Here is a 15,956-nt window from a genome sequence, read left to right as displayed (position 1 = left end):
ACAGAGAGTGAGAGTAACTTGGAGAAATAAACCATGCCTACATCCGTCAGCTATGTCCACACCAAACAACAGATTTCTGATGATCTAATGAGACAGAGGTAGAGGCACGTCACATCAGATGTCTACATAAAGTCTCTAAACTACCTTTGCAGCCTGCTCTTTCACTGTCATGTGTCTCCCTGTCAGCTGATGTCACTCCTGTGCAAACATCCTAAGGATGCAGATGAATAACTTATTATCTGTCAGCTGATGTTAGGCACTCCTGACACGCTATCTCAGTTCATCATCCCAGCCAACCTAAGACATGAGCATCATGTTGACTCCCATTTCATCAACAGGAACACTGAGTCCCAGAGTGAATATTGGGTAATCACAGGTCACATAGCTAATGGTGCCAGTAGGTGAAAGCAGGCAGGCACACTGACTCAGAACCAGCCTGCCTTTAAAACACCTGTGCACAATGCAACTGATTCCAGAAGGAATGGACTTAGAGGGCTAAAACAGCCCAGCATTGATACTTAGAAGAAAAATGACTGTTAAGGCTAGTTTTTACCTCCAAAGTGATTTTATCCTTTTCTTACACCCAAAAGCAAGAACAAATGTCACAGGAACCCCATCCGTGCACAAGGATGAAGAGGATTGGAGAAACATACACATGCTATCTGAAAACACATTCCAACATGGCTTGTTTTGAAAATTAGCCATGAATGGCAGGCAGCAGCCAGCATCCCGCGTGTGTGCCAGCTAGAGTTCTGGCTGCTCCATTTCTGATCCAGCTCCCTACTAATGTGCCTTGGAAAAGCAGTAGAGGATGGCCCAGGAGCTTGGGCCCCTGCCCCCATGTTGGAGACCCAGATGAAGCTCCTGGCTCCTGGCTTCCATCTAGCCCAGCCCCAACTGCTGCAACCATTTAGGGAATGAACCGGCTGATGGAATACTTCTCTCTGTCTCTCCCTCTATATCTCTGTAACCCAGGTTTTCAAATAAAGTATATTTTTTATTTGACAGGTAGAGTTAGACAGTGAGAGAGACAGAGAGACAGAGAGAAAGGTCTTCCTTCTGTTGGTTCACCCCCCAAATGGCCGCTTTGGCTGGCGCTGCGCCAATCTGAAGCCAGGAGCCAGGTGCCTCCTCCTGGTCTCCCATGTTGGGTGCAGGGGCCCAAGCACTTGGGCCATCCTCCACTGCCCTCCTGGGCCACAGCAGAGAGCTGGACCGGAAGAGGAGCAACCGGGACTAGAACCCGGCGCCCATATGGGATGCCGGTGCCGCAGGTGGAGGATTAACCAAGTGAGCCATGGTGCCGACCCCCAAATAAATAAATATTAAAAAAAAAAAGAAAAAGAAAATTAGCCATGGAAACAAGATTCCAAAATCAACACCTAGAAGTGCTTTGTGAAGAACGAAATGCAGCTGAAAACTGGCAGAAAGTGAAGGGATGAGTGAGGAAGCCTCCATTACAGTACTCCTATGTTTCTACACAACTTGTTAAAGACCCAGTCCTTTGTGTGTGTGTATCTGTGTGTGCTTGTGCAGGTGAACTTCTCCAACCTGAACAAATGCAAGGAAGGAATGCACACTTTCCTGGGAAACCTGAAATGCAAGTAAAAAACAGAACCAAAAAGGAGGTGAGGGAGGGGAACAGAGAAAGAGAAACAAAGACCATAATGCTGGAGATTCTAGGGTCCTTCTGGGAAATATGTCTGAAGATCAATTCTGAACGACTGGAGAACTTGGACACGCAGAATCGATGCCAGTGTTTCTGGCAGTCCAGCTGAGGAGACAGCATGTGGGTTTGATGGTGATGTATGGAAGGATTATGCCCTCAGGGCCACGACACTGAGTAACCGCAGCCACCATGGGCGGTTGTTGCTGATGAATCCGAAAGGCGGCACAATTCAGAGTAAAATTTAGGGAGTAACAGAAGGAATAGGCCGGTGATATTTGTTTAAGGATTCTTCCACCACACTTCCAAAAAATAGACAGTTTCTAAGAAACTAAATGATTGTATGCCATTGAACTCTGAGGCTGTTTTTATTTGTATTGTTGAATCTCTACAACAAGAAGGCACAAGCTTTAAGGTTCTGGTCCAGAAATTTCCAGTGAGACCAGTGAGACCATTTGGACAGAACTGCGTGCTCCTGAATCTTTCCTGAGCACTCACATTTGTTAAGTCTTTTATGAAGCTTCCCCAGTTTCAGGAAGACCTGATAAGTAGCTCTCTCTGTTGAGTTTCAAAAACTTTCTCTTCGTATCTTCCAAACAGCACTTCTCGTGTCGATTTGTAGTTTTTTCCTGTGTTTCTCCCTCTAGCTGTGGGCTTCTAAAGTGATCTCCTTTCTTTCACTGATTTCCCAGCATGCACTGCACACTTTGTTTGAAGGAATGGAAAATTAAATGAATGAGTGAACAAGAATATTAATTACTTAGCTGATGCAGCTTACCTGACTTACACGTCCATTGCATTTGTTGGTGTCACCAGGACCTGCGAGGGATTTCAGGCCACGGACCCTCTCAAATACAGACATGGTCTCAAAGCAGATCCCACAAGTGTTGACCTCCATGTGCTCGACTGGCAGCAGGGCAGTAGGAGAAGGTCAGGAGTGGCTGGAGATGGGCCTGCAGGGAGGAGTTACAGAGAGTGAGAGTAACTTGGAGAAATAAACCATGCCTACATTCATCAGCTATGTCCACACCAAACAACAGATTTCTGATGATCTAATGAGACAGAGGTAGAGGCACGTCACATCAGATGTCTACATAAAGTCTCTAAACTACCTTTGCAACCTGCTCTTTCACTGTCATGTGTCTCCCTGTCAGCTGATGTCACTCCTGTGCAAACATCCTAAGGATGCAGATGAAGAACTTATCTGTCAGCTGATGTTCGGCACTCCTGACACGCTATCTCAGTTCATCATCCCAGCCAACCTAAGACATGAGCATCATGTTGACTCCCATTTCATCAACAGGAACATTGAGTCTCAGAGTGAATATTGGGTAATCACAGGTCACATAGCTAATGGTGCCAGTAGGTGATACAGGTTTAGTCATCACTTGAGACACCTGAATCCCACACTGGTGTGTCTGAAACTGAGTCCTGCTTCCACTTCTGATCTAGCTTTCTACTGATGAACCAGGGAGGCAGCAGATGATGGCCCAAGTATTTGGGTTCCTGCCACCATATTGGAGATTGGGATGGAGTTCCTGGTTTCACTCTGGTCCAGCCCCAGCTATTGTGGGCATTTGGTTGAGTGACTCAGTGGATGGAAGATTCCTTGACTTTCTGTCTCTCTCTTTCTCTCTCTCTCCTTCTCTCCATCTCTCTTTTCTGCTTTGCTCTTTCAAGTAAACAAAAATAAATATATAAACTACCAAAAAAACCATAAACTTATTCTGAAGAATGAGTTAGACACAAGAATACAATGAAATAAAAATGCCTATTGTTTTTAACCCTTTAAACAGGTTTTCACATTTAAGTCTTATGAAACCCTTAATAATTATTATTATTCCCATTTTGGAGGTGAGAAAATCAGGGCCATAGAGATAGTTGCCCAAGATCTAAGATCCTTTTTGTGGCAGTGCAGGAATTTGATCCTTAATCTAACTCTGAGGCCTGCTAGGAATATTGCTTATAAAAATACCCGTGCTGGGAAACAAGAGGAAAATATTTTCTAGAACTTAGGGGACAGGAATCTGTAACCAAGCATCTGTAACCAAGACTCATCCCCGCCTGTCCTGCCCATGACCTTCACAGATTTGCTATGATCTTCCAAAATGAGGCTAATATTAAGACAGGGTACACCAGTATAGTTATTTCTGGGGATACCTGCTTAAGTTATCTGCTTACCAATGGCCAATCTGATTGATCAGGTTATGTTTTAGGTCCATTTTGGATGGATAGTCCTATGCCACACTATTGTATGCCTTGCTTATCAGCCTTGCTTTAAAATAAAATTATACATAAAAAGAAATATATTTCTCAAAATCACCATCAGGCAATGAGATAACAAGGAAGCACTCTTCTAGTATTTACCTGACCCCCCCTGAGAACAAAAAGGTAGGAAAGCATTCTCTCTCGTGTACTGAACATAATGTTGTTCGGCATCTGAGATCCTTGGCTCTGCCCCTGGCACTTGTAGGGATCCAGATTTTTGTAAGGGCTATGGAAGGGGCAGTCCTGTCTAAAAGGAGAGCACTTGGCTGGGATCCCTGGATGTAGAGCAAAGACCCCTTCACTCAACTATGTAGGCAGCAAAGGTTATCAACAACAGGTGGAAATACCACAGGGGGCTAAAACAGAACAAAAAGACGGAGGGTGTCACCTGGCGGCTGACAGTCCCCCTTGAGTATATGTGAAATACCTTGGCTTGCTCCCAGACAAGTTGGGAGGGCTTTGCAAAGAGCTGGAAACAGGATTGAAAACATACAGTAGGTGAGGAAAATAAAAATTATTACATAAATATGCCCCTGCCTTCTGATAAGAAATTACTGGTCGTTGGTAGATGTGTGGCTTGCTAAGTTGGTATTTTATTTTGGCTAAGCAAGTTGCAAACAACTGAGACAGGATTACTTTGTTCTACCTAAGAAAAAAGGGAAGGCATTAAGACATTCAGAGAAAGATCTGGATGGGAGGAACTGGAGCTAAAAAAATTTCGAGGTTTTGTGGGAAAACGATCAAAAGACAGGATATCCGTGGCTGTGTAGTCCCAAGGACTTGGGAAGATACGTTGAGTGGGGAGGCTGGGAGTGAAATGGTGTTTCCCGTGAGATAAAACCCTTCTTATCTTTTTCAGTACCATATATGTATAGGGGAAAATGGCTTCTTTAGGGTAAAGGAGAAGAACTCTTGGCCCTGGCTCCATACATGGAAACAGCTAACATGTGAATTTCACAGACAATGGAGAAAGCAACTAAAGTCATTTGGGCTGCGTCTGCCTTACTGATCGCCGGATCCCTCTCCCTGGCCCATAGGAGGCACTTGTCATCTGGCACAAAGTCTGATTCTCACTTTGATTCTGGGTGATGAGATTTGAAAGCACTGAAGGATCAGCCATGCTCTCAGAGGGCTTCAGATGCTGGTCCGGCCAGAGCCCCAAGATCATCTTTTCTCATAAGTCACAGAAAGGCACTCAGAGTCCATAGATTCAAAACAAGTCCTGGCAGTGATAGGAGAATAAACCACTCCCAGCCTCTAAGGACATTGACTCTAATGAGAAGCCATTCTACAAACATCTCAGAAATACCTTCCCGTGTGACATTGCTTGTTAATGCTACAACTGAGATAACTTCTGCAAGTATACAAGTCAGAAAAGAAAACAAACAGCTGGGGACTGTACCAAGCAGAAATACAGATGCCAACATTCCCCTCATACCAGAATAGAGAAAGATTGCCATGGGAGACCCAGGGAGATGCTTTTATTAGGGGAAAAAAGCACACAAACCACTTTGCATGTACTAACTGCTTCCTTCTTTCTTCACTTTTTCCCCACATAAATTTTGATCCCTAGATAAGAGAGAAAAAACCCCAAAGCCTCCTGTCTCAACTTTGCAACTTCAAAGAGAACATGTATTTTACATGTTTGCAGAAACTCCCAGAAAGGACAAATATTTTCCAGGGGTGGCTCGAGTTTCCACGTCATGGGTCACAGTCGCCAGTGGGATAAGCTGTGACAATCTCTATTCATCAATGACAACAAGCATCATTCATAAATACTGTAAATGCAGAAGAGAAGTGTTACAGAAGCAGGGTCCCTAATCGCCTGTGCTTCCTGACTCAGTGATGTTTCCGTAGTTTCTGTTCCTAATTCCGAGGTAACAGTGTCCTTTTCCTCCCCTTCACAATGGATGAAGTGTTCCGCAGTGACTAAGGTGGGGACAGAGGCTTTGTTTTCGTTTTCCCTCTCTCTCTGGCTTCATTTTGTGTGTGTGTGTGTGTGTGTTTCTTGTGTAACTATATATGTTGGATGACACTGGACCAGACACTTATTCTAAGCTTAGGGTTCTCCTTTGGAAACTGAGGATCACAGTAACAGTACCTATTTTATAAAGGTGCTGTGGACCCACCTAAGATAACAGACGTGAAGCGTCAAGCACACTGTTTAGCACATCAGGTGCTCTAAATGTTAATGCTTGGTTCTAAGTGTGAGTTCATGTGCTCAGAAATGATCCTTCCTCACCCTGTCAATTGAATTTTATCTGTTTATTTAATTCTAGTTTATATCATTTCACCCTCTTAAGTGCTTAAAATCATTTCTAAATATCTTAAGAATTACAAATTTAAGAAGTGCTTTGTAAAATGTGAGAGTGGCTGGGTTCACCGTGATGTCCATGTAAACAGCTCTGGTTTCTCTACGGGAAGGGACTTCAATGTTCATCCTCATGGCTGAACCCTTGTGACTGGAACAGTGAGTGCATGGCACATATTGTTGGCACACAACAGTGAGTGCATGGCACACATGCTCAATATGTTTGTTGAGTGACTGTAACAAGTTGGGAGTCATTTAGTTAGGATATATCACTCTGGGAATTGAGGCCTTAGAGACATCTAGTAGTGCAGAGAGACACGTAAACTAACCACAGTTGGCAGTGAGGATTTTATTGCCTGGGAGCCAGGGGAGCAGCGTAGATGCCAATTATGGCTTCATCACCATGGCTTGTTATCAATGCACTTCTGGCCAACTGAACTAGATAACCTCGTTTTCAAGAAGTCCTTTTATGACTAGAGCCTAGGGAGATTACTGACACTATAAACAAGAGTGTCAAATTGTTAAGTCAACAACAGGAGTCACTGTGTACTTACTCCTCATGTGGGATCTCTGTCCTTAATGTGTTATCCAATGTGAATTAATGCTATAACTAGTACTGAAACAATATTTTACACTTTATGTTCTGTGTGGGTGCAAACTGATGAAATCTTTACTTAATATATACTAAATCAATCTCCTATATATAAAGATAATTGAAAATGAATCTTGATGTGAATGGAATGGGAGAGGGAGCGGGAGATGGGAGGGGTATGAGTGGGAGGGAAGTTATGGAGGGGCATTGTAATCCATAAACTGTACTTTGGAAATTTGTATTTGCTAAATAAAAGTTAAAAAAAAGAAGTCCTTTTATGACCAGAGTTTGGGTGTGTATCATTCCACTCGGTTTCCTGGAAGATAATATGTTTGCCTCTAGAATAATGAAAATGAACCTAACTACTCTAGTATTCATCTTTTAAGAAACATGCAGTTTGGTATAACTTTTTTTTAAGAAAACAAAACCTTATTTTATAATTTTTCCCCCAAAGGCAATTTTGCTCCCTGTTGCATTCTGATTGGATTAGTAATTTAGCAATTAAATTACTAAATAAATAACAGTGATATATAACATGTTTATGATTGCCTTGATCATATTCCTAGTATATAAATTGTCTAGCAAACACTTGTCCTTAAAAAAATCCATTACGTCTGAAAAGCTAACATTTGATTTTCTACTAAATGCATATATTGACTCTTTTCTCTTCATCTTTGTCCTAGTATCAGTAAAAAAATTTAAAGGGAGGAATATGACAATTGAGAAAGGCTAAGATAGAAGACAACTATAGATAACTGGAAATTTAGGAAAGGTTGTGTCACAGCCGTTTCACTCTGCTCAACTAAATGTTGCTTCTCCATGTGATATATACAGATGGATTATTTTAGCTTCACCAGGCACCAAACAGCCTGTATATTTTGCAAAATGTTTCCCAAATTTTTATTATGGTCACATGACCTTTATTGTTTTGCCATGTCCCTTAAATATGCTGGTATATTCCTTGCTTGCTTTCCTAACTCCTTCTACATGACATACATTTTCCCTCAATTTTTCCCTCTGGAAAAGCAAGTTCCTGTGTCTATTCCTAATGTCTGTTAAAGTAAAAACAGAATATAAGGCTGATATTTGGCCTAGCATTGATGAAAACCCTCAAGTTCCACATCTGACTATGTAGTTTTGATGCCCAGTCTCCTGTTAATGCAGACCCTGGGAGGCAGCAGTGGTGGCTCAAGTGGTTGGTTGTTGCCACCCACGTGGGAAGCATGGACTGAGTTCCTGGACCTGGCTGGAGCTGCTCAGCCATTGTGCACATTTTGGAAGTGAACCAGAGGATAGAAGCACTGCCTCCAGCTCTCTCACTCTTGCTTTCTCTTTCTCTTGGCCTTTCAATGGAATGTTTTTTAAAAGAATGAATAAACATCATATTAAAATGAACATCTGTTCATGCATGAACCACCAAATAAGTCATGCCGCAGTGCAGGGTATACCACGCTTTGGGAAACATCACTCATTGCTATCAGAATACTCAGGCTTGGGGCCGGCGTTGTGGCATAGTGGGTAAAGCCGCTGCCTGCAGCACCAGCATCCCATATGGGTGCTGGTTCTAGTTCCAGCTACTCCACTTCCCATCCAACTCTCTGCTGCGGCCTGGGAAAGCAGTGGAAGATGGCCCAAACCCTTGGACCCCTGCACCCACATGGGAAACCCAGAAGAAGCTCCTGGCTCCTGGCTTCAGATTGGTGCAGCTCTGGCCGTTGCAGTCAATTGGGGAGTGAACCAGTGGATGGAAGACCTCTCTCTCTCTCTGCCTCTCCTTCTCTCTGTGTAATTCTGACTTTCAAATAAATAAAAAAAATCATTTTTTAAGAGTACTCATCCTCTCTTGCAGAATGAATGAAACCATAGCCCATTTCAATTTATCTGTGGGAAAAGCCTTTATAGTGGCAATTCCCCAAGATTAATTTGCATCATGTCTGAAGTGTTCAGGGATTATTTCCATTTCTGTAGTCAAATCAGAAATAGATAAAATAATGTCTTGCAAACAGAGGTTACTGCACTCATGCTACCAGAGAGTACATGATGAATTTCCCTAGGTCCCACTCAGGAAAGTTATGACAGGGATTGGCCACAGTTTTCCAAGCACTTGCAACAATGCCCAACTAAAGGTCTGAAATAGAAACTAATGATTGACCATGAATTTCGAGAACCCTTGTTTTAGTTCTGGCAACGGAAGGAATAGTAAAGTTACTTAGTGCCTGAAGAGTATATCTTCACTACTTTTTAGTCTTGCATGTAGAAGAGTGTGGGGGAAATAGTAAATAAATTTCTTCTTAGGAGTTTCATTCTCTTCGAGAATTTACATTCTTTCCTGACATCCCTTGAGAAATCATAAAATCACATCAGCTCAAAAGAGGGAAAAGGAGAGCTAATATTTAAAGAAATAGTTAGGAATCTAGTACCCTGAGCTTAATAACTGCTAACATTTACTAAGTACCCATGACATATCCAGGACTATGCTGATCACTGTACTTTCATTATTTCATCTTTTATAACTCTCTCATCATCACAACACACCAACATGTAGGAACTTTGTTACCATCATTTTATAGTGGAAGAAACAAATTCTGAGAAGTTTCAGGCAGGAGTCAAACCCCTGATAGAAAACTTTTAACTATAACACATACAGAATCCCTCAAGCAATCATTTTAAACTATTAGCTTATTTGAAGTCCTAGATTAATTATCTTGCTGACATTGGTATAAATTTCCATATTTATTAATCCAACAAGAAGCATTGAACTTGATAGCCAGTTGCACCAAAGGTAAGTTGCAAGAGTTGAAAGTGAAAACTATCCAAAAATGGTTTTACAATATCTTTACTCTACATCAATCACTTTACAAGCATTATCACCCTTAAAACAAGCATATAACCCTTAAAACAAGCAATCATACCCATTTTACATGTGAAGAAACTGAAGATTTAAGGACAAGGAGCTTGCCCAAGGTTACACAGAAGTGACATTTTAGCCAGGCCATCTGCAACAAAGATCTAATCATCTTAATTAACAAGTTAAAGAAATTTCTCTAAGGTGGGTGAACAAAACAATCTTCAACATATTTATATTAAATAGTTTAATCAATTGTATCCTCATCTTCACTGAGTGGGAAGGACAGGATTAATTAATTAATTATTCTGATCCTGGTTAGGCAACATCAGCATGACCTAGGATCTTGTCCATGTGCAAAATCCTGAGTCTTAGCAGAATCTGCTGAATCAGAGAACCGATTGTGGGGCCCAGCATCTTTTAACGATTCTGATGCATGATCAAGTTAAAGACCCACAGGTCTGATTCATTACTCTCAAGGTGAGAAGCCCCTTGGAATCACTTGGGAGTTTTACATACATCAAGATGCATGATCTTGGGGCTGGCATTGTGCCGTAACTGGTAAAGCCACCCCCTGCAGCACTGGCATCCCATATGGGTGCCAGTTCGAGTCCCAGCTGCTCCACTTCCCATCCAGCTCTCTGCTATGGCCTGGGAAAAACAGTGGAAGATGGCCCAAGTCCTTGGGCCCCTCACCCATGTGGGAGACCTGGAGAAATCTCCTGGCTCGTGGCTTTGTATTGGTGCAGCTTTGTCTGTCGCGGCCATCTGGGGAGTGAACCAGCGGATGAAAGACCTCCCTCTCTCTGCCTCTCCTCTCTCTGTGTAATTCTGACTTTCAAATAAATGAATCTTTTTTTAAAAAATATGCATGAGCTTTCCCCTAGGGATTCTTTCTTCTGCACTTCTTAATTGGCATATAAAAATATGCTTATTTATGAATCTATCAAGATGATCACTGATTTTCTTCATTCTGTTGATGTGATGTATCATGTTTATGGATTTGCATATGTTGTATTATGTGATGTTTTGATACATACATACATTGTGTAATGTCCAATCAGGGTAAATCTATCTCCCCCAAACATTATACATGCCCTTTGGGGTGACAAAAATGAAAATCCTATTGTCTAATTTTTTAAAATAAATATACAGTGCATTAGCTTTGTAGTTGCTCCATTGCAATAGAACCCCAGAATTTCTTACTCCTATCCAGCTGTAGCTTATTTCCCATCAATCAAGCTTTTCTTATCATCCCTCCCACTTTGCTCCCTGTCCTTAGGTAACCACCATTATACTATTAGCTTCCATGGCATCTCCTTTTTTTAGACTCACATACGAGCCGTTATCAATTGAGATTCATCCCAAGGAAGTAAGGATGGTTCAACATATGCAAATCCATAAACTTGATACATTGCATCAATAGAATGAAGGAAGAAAATCAGTGATCATCTCAATAGATTCAGAAAAGGTTTTTGATGAAATTCAGCATCCCTTCATGATAAAAACCTCTCAACAAATCAGGCCCAGACACAACATAATAAAAGCCATATACAACAAGCCAACAGTTAACATCCTGAATGGAAAAAACTAAAGGACTTCTAAGATCTGGAGCAAGACAAGAGTGACTACTTTCATCACTTTTATCGAATGTATTACTGGAAACCTCTAGATTCTGAGGCATTTGAACAGGGGTGTAATGCAAACCTTTGTAGTTTTGCAGTGCATCACATGATTCTCTTGTGTAGCCATATTTGAGAATAAGTGGCTTAATTGAAAAAGATAAATGCTATTAAGTCCAAGGAAATAAAGAGTAAACTTGGATATGTCTGATATATTTATGGAGAATTCTTTTTTTTTAAGAATTTATTTATTTGAGAGGCAGAGGTAGAGAGAGAGGAGAGGAGAGAGGGAGAGAGAGAGAAATTCTTTCATCCTTTGGTTCACTCCTCAAATGTCCACAATGGCCTGGCTGGGTCAGGACAAAGCCAGGAGCTGGAGCTTCTTCTGAGTCTCTGGGCCATCCTCTGCTGCTTTCCCAGGTGCATTAACAAGGAGCTGCATTGGAAGTGGAGTGGCCAGGACTCAAACCAGAACCCATATAGGATGCTGGAGCTGCAGGATGCGGCTTTAACCCACTGAGCCATAGCACTGGCCCCTATGGAGGGTTCTTTAATTCTAAGATTATAAAACCACCACCTTAGTGCCTTTAAAGTATTGCTTATTTAATTTCTAGAGCATTTAAGGACATGATGATTAGCACATACTAAACTGACCCAAAAGGTTAAGCACCTCTATAGTTCTTATTTTTATTGTTTTGTTGTTGACATAACTGATTGCCTACATTTATAATTTTAAAACCTTTGAAGAATAAAACATTTGTGTTGATTGCCAGTAAGCACAATGTTGACTCTCATATAACAACTGGCAATTGCTATTATGATGATATTTTGCCTCTGCTTTTTATGAAGTATTTTTATTTGTTCCTATCAAAATAAGGAGTCAGGGCCTGCATTCTTAATCCCAGCTGCTGAAAACCTTATTGAAGAATAAAGTGATTGGGAAAACACCATTAACAAGCTTATTTTTCCCAAATAAATTACAGAGGCTTTGAAATTGCTGTTTGCATTCTTTTGATTCTATATATAACCTGAATAGATGCTGCATCTTTGAGAAGGAAACAGAGATTTTAGAACAGCTATTGTCTTGTGTCTAATTGACACCACATGTTTATAGCAATACTATTCACAATAACCAAAAGGTGGAAATAACACAAATGTTCATCAAAAGGTGAATAGATCAACAAAATATGGTCCATCCATGCTATGCAATTGTTAGCCACTAAAGGAAGGAAGTACTGGTGCATACTACAAAATAGATGAACCTAGAAAACAATATGCTAAATGAAAGAATCCAGATACAGAACGTAATATATTGTATGATTCTAATAATTTGAAATATCCAAAATAGGTAAGTCTATGAAGACAGAAAATAGATTAGCGGTTTCCAATAGATGTGGGTAGGAAAGAATGTACTACTTAAATTTTACTGGGAATCCTTTGGGGTGATGAAAATGGCTTAGTGGGTAAAGCCTCTGCCTGCAGTGCCGACATCCCATGTGGGCGCGGGTTTGAGTCCAGGCTGCTCTACTTCCTTTCTGGCTCTCTGATATGGCCTGGGAAGGCAGTGGAGGATGGTCTGAATCCTTGACACTTGTATTGAAGACCCGGAGGAGGCTCCCGGCTCCTGCCTTCTGATGGGCACAGCTCCGGCTGTTGTGGCCATTTGGGGAGTGAATTAGCGGATGGGCGACCTCTCTCTCTCTCTCTCTCTCTCTCTCTCTCTCTCTCTCTCTCTCCCTTTGCCTCTCTGTAACTCTGCCTTTCAAATAAATAAATAAATATTAAAAAAAGAAAATGCTGTGGAACTGAATAAAGGGGACAATTGCACAGCATTATAAATATACTTAAATGTCACTAAATTTCATGCTTTACATGTTCCTTTTTAGGAACAGGCATTTGGTGCAATGGCAAAGATGCCACTTGGGTCACCTACATCCCATATCAGAGTGCTTGGGTTCAAATCCTGGCTCTACTTTCAATTTCAGCTTTCTGCTAATGTGCATCTTGGAAGGAAGCAGAATATGGCTCAAGTACTTGGGTCCCTGTCACCAATGTGGGAGACCTGCATTGGGTCTGGGCTCCTGGCTTCAGCCTGGTCCAGCCCCATATGTTTGCAGACATTTGTGAAAATGACCAGCGAATGGAAGATCCCTCTAACTCTGTCTCTCGGCCTTTCAAATAGAAAAAACTGAAAAAAATTAATAAATAATTTGGTTAATTTTAGCGTATGGTTTCATTTCCATAAAAATAATTTTTAAAATAATTGGCACCATATGTCCAAAAACATGTTTGGCCTCTATGTTTTCTTTGGATTATGATGAAATATACTGAAATGAAACAAGCATTTGAAAATTTTTACTTTGAGACAATAATAAATGGGAAGTTGCAAAGGTGGTGCCGGAGAGATTCATGTCCCTTCACCCAGTTTCCTGCAGGGTGACATCATACACAGGCCTGGGACATACGTGTAATGAGTGTGAACGGTTTTATCTTGCTTTGGCAGGGGTGCGTTCATATGTCCATTGCCACCATCCTGCAGCTCTGCCTCCCTCCCTGAGGGACCTTGCTCCGTTCTTTGAGCATCAGTTTTCTCACGGTAACTGCATCCTGCATCCTGCATATGAATGTCTTGTGGTATGAATAAATGTGATACGATGGGAATGGATTATGAAAGTAGTAAAATTCAAATTAGAAAAAAAGGAAATGTATTATATATTCCTTTTCATGAATCGGACATTATTGCAAGTGCTGTGGATCTGCTAACTCACTCTACACTTTACTAGTCAGTGAATTATATTACTTATTGTATAATGAGATCCACCAGAAAAAAAGTAGGTTTAGAAATGCTACACTATATCCATAGGAATAGTGGATCAAATTTATTTTCTTCTTTTTTTTCTGAAATTTATTTCAAAGGAAGAGAGAGGGAGAGGGAGGGAGAGAGAGAATGAATCTCACATCTGCTGTTTCATTCTCCAGATGCCCATAACAGCCGAGGCTGTACCAGGCAGAAACCAGGTACCTGGAACTCCAGCCAAGACTCCCATCTGTGTGGCAGGGGCCCAGGCACATTAGCAGGAAGCTGGATTGGAAGTAGAGTAGCCAGGATATTGGATGTAGGTGTCCCAAGCGGTGGCTTAACCCATTGCATGACAACACCACCCCCAACACCCACCCCAAAATTTGTTTTAGCCTTCGATTTGAAAAATCTATCTTAGGAATAAAGAAGGTCCCTTGTGATTTTCTCCCCATTCATTACCCATTAATTCAACAAATACACATTGAGGCTATATTGTATGGCAGGTATTGCTAGATATATAGGATTCGGAAGTGAATCAGACACATTTTCTTGACACCACACAGCTTATACTCCAACACGGGAAGATAGAAAAATGTTAAATGCTTACATCACACTATATGCTCCATGGTGATTACTATTATTTAAAATGTATACATGAAAATAAGGAAATATAAGTATTGTGGGGCTGGATTTAAATAGGATTGACAGAAAAGACCTCATGGAAAATGATATTTGAGCCAGAAAATGTAAAGAAATTAGTCTGTTAGGGTCCATGCTGTGGCACAGAGGGTTAAGCCACAGCCTGGAGCTCCAGCATCCCATATGGGTGCCAGTTCAAGTTCTCGCTGCTCCGCTTCTGATCCAACTCCTGCCTGATGGCCTGGGAAAGCAGTAGAAGATGGCCCAAGTCTTTGGGCCCCTGCATCCACATACAAGACGCAGAAGAAGCTTCTGGCTCCTGGCTTCAGCCTGGCCCAGCCCCAGACATTGCAGCCATCTGGGGGAGTGAAAGCAGCAGATGAAAGATCTCTCTCTGTCTCTGTCTTTCCTTTTCTCTCTGTAACTCTGCCTTTCAAATAAATAAATAAATCTTATTTTTAAAAAAAGAAAGAAATGAGTCTTCTAAGCAAAATAGTGCCTTCCCATCCTCCAAAAAGTCTCCACTTTAATTCTTAGAACTGGTGGGTGTGTTACCTTACGTGACGGAAGGAATTTTTCAGGTATGATTAAGGTTGCCAGCGTTAAAGTGGGGAGATTGTCCATGTGGGCTCAATCTTGTGAATTCCATCCTTAAAAATCAACTCACCTTTGCTGGATAGAATTAGTGGGTTATGGGCATAAGAAAGAAGGGTCAGGGCTGGCACCGTGGCTCAATAGGCTAATCCTCCACCTTGCGGCGCCGGCACACCGGGTTCTAGTCCCAGTCGGGGTGCCAGATTCTATCCTGGTTGCCCCTCTTCCAGTCCAGCTCTCTGCTGTGGCCAGGGAGTGCAGTGGAGGATGGCCCAAGTGCTTGGGCCATGCACCCCATGGGAGACCAGGAGAAGCACCTGGCTCCTGCCATCGGATCAGCGTGGTGCGCTGGCCGCGGCAGCCATTGGAGGGTGAACCAACGGCAAAGGAAGACCTTTCTCTCTGTCTCTCTCTCTCTCACTGTCCACTCCATCTGTCTAAATAAATAAATAAATAAAAATTTTATAAAAAAAAAGAAAGAAGGGTCAGACAGATGTGCTTTTGTTCATTCTGGAAGTGGAGGAATAGTATAGGGGCCAATGCATGTGGGTGGCCTCCAGAAGCTGAAAAAGTGAAGAAAGATTCACTCCCCCAGAGCTCCAGAAAGAAACACAGCCCT

The sequence above is a fragment of the Lepus europaeus genome, unplaced genomic scaffold (genome assembly GCF_033115175.1).
Source record: "Lepus europaeus isolate LE1 unplaced genomic scaffold, mLepTim1.pri SCAFFOLD_29, whole genome shotgun sequence".
NCBI lineage: Eukaryota > Metazoa > Chordata > Mammalia > Lagomorpha > Leporidae > Lepus > Lepus europaeus.
Note: the sequence above shows the minus strand (reverse complement) of the source record.